Below are 8030 nucleotides of genomic sequence, written 5' to 3'. Positions count from 1 at the left end.
GTGCGCCATTTCCTCCCCACTGCCTCTGTCAGCTTCCTCTGCACTCTGCCACAGCTTGAGGGAAGAGGGGCACGCCTGCCTCCTTCTTACACTGAGTGAGTGATGCCAGTTTGGTGTCGTGGTTAACTGTGTGGACTTTTATCTGGGAGACCAGGTTTGATTCTCCATTTCTCCACATGCAGCTGCTGGAATGGCCTTGGGTCAGCCATAGCTCTCACAGGAGTTGTCCTTGAAGGAGCAGCTGCTGTGAAAAACCTCTCAGCCCCACCCACCTCACAGGGTGTCTACTATGGAGGGAGAAGATAAAGGAGATTGTAAGCTGCTCAGAGTCTCTGATTCAGAGAGAAGGGCGGGGTATAAATCTGCAATCTTCTTCTTCTCTTGCTCCCCAGAGTTTCATGGCCAATCTCCTCCTCAGGTGACTGTCCACTCACTTTCTCTGCTGGTGGGGGTGCAGATGCCACTCCCAGACAGAACCTTTGATTAAGAACTTAATCAATTTTCTGAAAACCTAGGTAAACAACTTCTACTGGATCACCCCTGCCCACAAAGAACTCTAAAAGGTTTGTGAGACAAGATCTTCCCTTACAGAATCCATGTTGATTCTTCCTCAGTGAATTTTGTTAATCAATGTGCCTACCAGTTCTACTTTGAACAACAGATTCCACCAACTTACCTTGACCCTTCACAAGTCCTTCATTTGAGAGAAGTTAGCCCTTCTAAAGTTAAAAGTGGTTGTGTTAGTCTTTTGGGGCTATCTGAGCTTCTAAGATTGTAGTTTTAAATAGTCTCCAAGTTTCCCAAAGGATTTGACCCTCTTTACCTTTCCTTGTAGTTTCTTCTTCTCAAGCCCCCTCAACTGAGAGAAGTTATGACTTCTTCTAAAGTTCACTTCTAAAGTTTAGATTTATGAACAATTAGATATCCTGACCACTTTAACTACAAAGGCAGTAACCAACCAATAACTCTGAATTCACCAACAAGGGGAGAGATAGAAGGTGTTCTTGGATTACTACCTAGGAGCAACACAAGAGCTGTCTTAAATATTTATCCTTTTAGAGGCCATATCATAAACTGGGGGAAGTAGCAACAGATTAGAGAGCACCTAGCTGGACAGTGTTACTGATGTAACAAACACGAATTTGAGCAGACTTCAGAGGATGGTGGGAGACAGGAGGGCCTGGCATGACTTTGTTCATGGGGTCGCAAAGAGTTGGACTCGACTGTGTGACTGAACAACAACAAAACTGCTCTATTAAATCAAAGGGTTGAAAACATAGATCTAAAATATGATGCAAGACTGACAGGCTCTATCTGCTCTGACAGACTGATGCTTCTCTTTTTTTATGCCCAGACTTCCATCTCTGGTTATGACTGAGTCCCAGTAGCTACATTCACATGGCATTACCCCTCAGAGGTCTTTTAAAGTGCCATCTGTTATCCTTCTAATTCCAGTCAAGTGAACTCAGTCACATAGGCCAAAGAATTTGTCTCCCCTCTGCCTTTGGGGGCAAATGGAAAAGAAAGTTTGCTGATTGACTCTTCATCTCCTGAAAAATATAAGCAGCCCCAGTTAATGGAGAGGGGAAATAGTGGCCTGGCATCTAAGCAACAGTTACGAGCCCCTATGCCAATGAAAGATAAAGATTTAAATGCAGTTGATGACAGCTTCCTAGATTCATTTGGAGCCCTCCCTGTTTCAGAGCAGTTGAATATTGTTATGAGTATGCAACAGCTACAAGTTAAATTAATTAAAATCAGGCACTCGAAAAGAAAGCAGGGGAGTGCAGATGGTGTGTTAAAGCAAAACTTCTTTGAGGATGCTAAAGTAAACTGCAAGACGACTTCTTATTCAAAAATATATCTAGATCTATCAAACTAGGAAAATCCCCATCAGGCCCAATCACAAATGACTTCCTACATTCGCCAAAAGTGATGGGTAGAATTCCCCATTATTATTTAGGAAATAAATCTAGGAATGTTCCCCTCACAGAGGGAGGATGACTGGCTACCCAACTCCTGTGCCGTTTGAACCTACCATTCAGATTCAGTCAAAGAATGAGTACCTTATGCTCCTGGTATTGATGATTTATGACCAGTTGAGAAAAATCAACTCAAAATACTCAGCTGGAACATCACAGGATGGAGTAGCAACATTCAGCTGCCACATGTCACCACATTTCTATCCAAATATAATATTATTATGTTCCAAGAAACATGGGCCTTGAATGAAGTTGTATTTCCTGACCATATCCCATCCATAAGGAATAGAGGAGAGAGACCTAGGGCTAGTCTAGCATGTTTGACTTCCACTGTACTAAAAGTCCTAATCTCTCATGATTTGGCATTGTCTGTTTTGGTTACTTTGAATATCCACTCTTTGATATTTATCTCAATTTATTTACCTCCTGCTGTTAGTTGGGCAAGCATGAATGTTTTGCTCTAGTTCTCCCAGCAATACTGGGGTAGAGAACAGAATGACCTCGCTAATTGTAACCCTGTACTGGAGAAAGACTTATGCATTTCTCTCTGACAGCATCAAACTCCAGCTCTCCATTAAAAGGGGCTAAATAAACATTAATCATGATTAGAGTCAGTGCTGGAGAGGACAGCAATAAAGCCTGGGCAAATGGCGGGCAAGGATTTTTCTCTCAGATAAACCAGACAGGAGAACTCTCCACAATCTGGAAGCACTTTTATAAGCATCTAATTTTTTAAAAAAAATGGAATAGATTTGATCTGGTCAACTATCAGCCAGTTAGCCTTCTGTCATCTGTTGGGAAATTAAATCCTTCCCTTTTGTATCAAAAATTGGTGGAATAAGATCCTGAGCTGGGAACAAATCGGCATTAGAAGAGGCTTTTCCACCATTGACCAAAGTGCAAGCACAGATCTCAATCATGTGTTAGAAAGCAAATCCCATTAATATTGGAAGAGTCATAAAACAGGTCAAGTGAAGGTACAAAAATTGACAGATGTATCTTAAAAGAGTCACCTAATTGCAAGTGAACATTAATATTCAACTTAATATTAATAGTTTACCTTAAAAAACTGGCAAGGTAGCAATGTGGGAATAAAAAGGTGAGTTTAGCAGACATGCAATTCAGCAACAGGGTGAAGAAGTCAGGGCACTCTCCACATCCCTAATAGGATAAACAGACTTTTTAAAAATATTACTTTGGTTACAAATCCACATAAATAGGATATTTATTTAAATGGGGATTTAAAAAACAAAAAAAATATAAAGGAACATATTGCAAAAAACATAAAGGCCAATAATAAAACTTTCTTTGAATACATTAGTAGCAGAAAACCAGCCAGGGAGGCAGTGGGGCTCTTGGATGACCAAGGGGTAAAAGAATTACTAAAGGATGGCAGAGACATGGCAGAGAAGTTGAATGCATTTTTGCCTCTGTCTTCACTGTGGAAAATGGGAGGTGCTTGCCCGCTCCAGAACCCCTGATTTTGGGAGAAGTATTGAAAGACACGAGTCAGATTGAGATGACAAAAGTGGAGGTCCTATGACTGATGGACAAATTAAAAACTGACAAATCACCAGCCCCAGATGACCTACATCCAAGAGTTCTGAAAGAACACAAATGTAAATTTGTGGATATCCTGAGAAAAATATGCAATCTATCACTAAAATCTGCCTCCATTTCCGAGGACTGGAAGTAGCTAATGTAATCCCCATCTTTTAAGAAAGGTTCCAGAGAAGATCTGGGAAATTACAGGCCAGTCAGTCTAACATTGATACTGGGTAAGTTGGTGGAATCTGTTATTCAAGATAGAACTGGTAGGCCCATTGATGAATAAAAGTTATTGAGGAAGAATCAACATGGATTCTGTAAAGGAAGATTTTGTCTCGCTAACCTTTTAGAGTTCTTTGTGGGAGTGAACAACTGGTTAATTAATGGGCAGTTTTCACAGTGGATGGTGGTAAGCAGTGAGGTGTAACAGGCCTCCGTCTGGTGCTTTTTAACTTGTCCAATATTGATTCAGAGTTGGGAGTAAGAAGTGAAGTGGCTATGTTTATGGATGGCACTTCATTGTTCAGGGTGGTGAGAACCAGGGAGGGTTATGAGGTACTCTAGAGGGATGTTGAGACTGGGAGAGAGGGCATCAACATTTATTTATTTATTGGATTTATATCCTGCCCTCCCCGACAAAGCAGGCTCAGGGCAGCTCACAACAATCAAGACTAAAACAATAAAACAATGAATAAACATTAGAGTTTTGACAATTAAGTTGATAATAACAAATAGTTTTAAACAATTTAAAACAGTTTTGGTGCTAGTATTAATTTCAATATGTTCAGCAATGCTGGGCGTCCTCTTGTACTATAATTCAGCGGAAGGCAAGTCAAAATAGTACTGTTTTATAGGCCTTGCGGAACTGAGCAAGGTCCCGCAAGGCCCTTATGGCAAATGAAGTTCAATGGGGGGAAGTGCAAAGTAGTGCATATTGGAGCCCAAAATCCTAATTTTAAATACAAGCTGGCAGAGACTGACCAGTAGAGAGATCTTGGAGTTGTGGTAGATTCTAACTTTATTCTATTGCTTTAGACCAACATGGCTACCCACCTGAACCTATGAAGAAAGGTTAAAGAGGTTAGGGCTCTTTAGCTTGGAGAAATGATGACTGAGGGGTGACATTATAGAGATTCACAAAATTATGCATGGGATAGAGAAGGTAGAGAAAGAAGTACTTTTCTCCCTTTCTCACAATACAAGAACTTGTGGGCATTCAATGAAATTAATGAGCAATAGGTTTAGAACAGATAAAGAGAAATACTTCTTCACCCAAAGAGTAATTAATATGTGGCATTCACTGCCACAGGAAGTGGTAGGAGCTACAAGCATAGACAGCTTCAAGATGGAGCAGAGGTGCATCAGTGGGTATTAGCTGCAAGGTATGGATGGAACACTGTCTGAGGTGGTGATGCTCTGTATTTTTGGTGCTTGTGGGGGGCAACAGTGGGAGGGCTTCTGGAGTACTGACTCTGCTGGTGGGCCTCCAGATGATACCTGGGTTTTGGCCACTGTGACACAGGGTTTTGGACTGGATGGGTCATTGGCTTGATCCAACATGGCTTCTGTTATGTTCTTAACCTTTCTCAAGCTTTTGTCCAAAAACCCTTTAGTTCCTAAATCAAACCAACTGCTTGACACAAGTAGTCATCCCATCATTTTAGCTAACAATAGCGGCATGCTAGACCATTTTGCATACAGGGATAGTTCTGAGTGTCCATCCAATTCATTCAAGTCCCTGAGGTAATGGAAGTGCTGCAAAATTGATAGTGTAGAGGATTTATCATCACCACCTGAACCCACACAGCAATGTACCTCTGGTGATCAGTTCGGAGGCATACAAGCATGTTAACAAATAAATTTTTATTTTGATACCCAAGCCAAAAGTTGCCTACCTCTGGACTCCACTATATGTTGTGGCAAAATTGAAGATAAGCTATTAGTAAGTACTGCAGACATAATTCACTAGTGAATTTCAATATTATTTATTATAAAGGCATTTTATTATAAATACATCTTAAATGTAGCAATAAAATACATTTTGTGTTACCATTAATCTTTAAAAATAGAGTGCACCAAGACAATCATTACACTTGAAGATAGATACTGTAAGACCCTGGTCCTTAATGCAAGAAGTCACAAAGAAAAGTTGTTGAAACAATTTTTAAAGCACCTGCTGGATTAGCAGTCTGACCATCTTTAGATGATTAGTGCCTTTTGAGTTCTGAAAGATTTAAACCATTCTTGGTGCTTTGCAATGCTTCTGAATGTCATTCAGGGGGTTCCACTCAAATAGAAGTACTGATATTTGTGTGTGTGTGTGTGTAGCATTTTCAAAAGTAAGCAAAGATGGGTATAATTTGAAACACAGCCATATTTAAGAATGGTTTCTCCTGCTGTAGCAATTTTTTTCCCCTATTTGTATCTCCATTTGAGACTCCCCCAAGTCCTCACTTTATTATTCAAGGTGAAAATAATACATTTGTATTTTATCCCCCCCCCCCCCACTATAGTGCAGAGCTATGCATACTTAAGTCTCACAAAGATAAATGGGAATTAAAAGGTGAGTTGAAGTAGCTCATATGATTAGTCTAAGCATTATTGCGATGGAAGGGGGTCGGGATGCTTAGCAGAGGATGTTCAGATTGCAGGAATGCAAAAATGGAAGTGATGGAGGATTATTAGCTTCCAGAAGCCATGTCCTGGAGAGGACATAAATGCCGTTGCAAGAACTGCAGAGGATACCAAAGTAATTGTCCTGTTGGAAAAATCTGGCATGAACGACAGGGTGATTCCAGGAGGAAGTTTTATTCTGCTTAGTAGTGTTAGTTGATACTTGCAGCTTCACAGCTGGTGGTGTCTGCTAGGCCAAAAGCACCCTGCATGTATAGCATTACAATCCAGAAATGGATGTAAAAAACTCTAGCCTAGATGTTTTCTGTTTAGTGGTACATTACTTCAAACTCCCAGTTTAGTGTTAGGCTTGTATTAAGGAAAGCTGCCATCTGGCTAATTATGTATGGATCTTCAGAACTTTGTGAGATATGGATGTCGAAAAATGCATCCAACTTGACCAACAAGATTAAGTACAGTTTTGTCGTCAACAAAGGCTATTTCTGAGGGTAGTTAGGGCTGCCGATGAGCTCACAACCTAATGTCGCTGCCTGAATATGCCTGACATTTGCCCCATCTGAACCTGCCAGAATAGTGGAAATCTCAACACACCATGTGTACAAACACATTGCATCTGTAATTGATTTATCCGGGGGGGGACTAGCAGCCTGTGTACTCTTGCAGGAGCATCAGCTGTCTGAACTGGGCATAGATTTAAAAAGATATAACCAGCATAGCCATGAGGCTATGTAGGTGAGTGTCCTGTTCTAGTAGAACCACTATTTTGCTGCCATCCCATTCCATTCTCCTTGTCCGTCAAAAATGAAGACCATTATAGCACCAGGACAGCATTGGTGGTACAGCAAATTTTACGAGGGCTTATAACATTTCATACTGGGGAAAAACTGCCAATAATGTACTACAACAAAACAAACGTCTACACATCTGGACTATCTGAACAGTGAAGAAGGGAAAGGACATATTCACATACTGCTCTGTATCTAAGGTTGAACAATACTTGAAGGGTGAGTTGCTCCATATCATAGTAGTTATTGGTGCTACCCAAATTGATGTTGATAGGCCAAGTGGATAGTACACAAAGTGAAAAAGGAAGGTGGTAAACTTATGAGGGGGGGGGGAACCCAACAAAATCAAAGGCTATTCATTCTTGCATGGCTAAAGAAATATAATACCCTCTGATGTATCGTTGTGAACTATGAAGAACCTGCAGAATTCATCATATCTTCAGCATTCAATCCATTATTATTTATCCTTCCTAATTAATCTGAAACTAGGTTCAGATTATCTTGTGTTATCTTGATCTTTGGACAAGCTACTCTACAAAAGGCAGTTAACTTTTACTATCACAAATTCATATTTAAAATTACCTGGGACATTCTTGTAAAGAATGCCATTTTATGGTGAGTATTTAATATACAAACTATCACTCAGAGGTAGAGTGCAGCTTGGGGTTTCTCATTCAGTGGCAAAAAAGGGAAAGTAACATTTTTAAAAAGAAAGGAAGTTCAGGCTGACAGACTAGACCTGATGAACCAAAGGAAGCTGAAATTAACAAGTGATCAGTAAAATGGCTGTCAGGCATGGGAGAGGTAGAAAAACATCAGTAGCTTGAGGATACAGTGTCTCAATCACTGAAATAAATTAAGGTTGCCAGGACCGACCCAATTTTCTAGCTTCATGCCACAGCAAACCAAATTGTTCAAAATTTAATGAGCAAGATTAAATGCTTTCTTCAAAATGATCCTTCATCCAAAAGAAAAAACATTCTACTTTAGTATACCACGTAAAATGTCAACCAGCATAATTTCGAAATTAAAGACCAGTACTTTATATTAAATATTAAGATGAGCATGTGGGTAATTTTTT

Source organism: Heteronotia binoei, chromosome 13 (assembly GCF_032191835.1).
Source record: "Heteronotia binoei isolate CCM8104 ecotype False Entrance Well chromosome 13, APGP_CSIRO_Hbin_v1, whole genome shotgun sequence".
NCBI classification, from domain to species: Eukaryota; Metazoa; Chordata; class Lepidosauria; order Squamata; family Gekkonidae; genus Heteronotia; species Heteronotia binoei.
Note: the sequence above shows the minus strand (reverse complement) of the source record.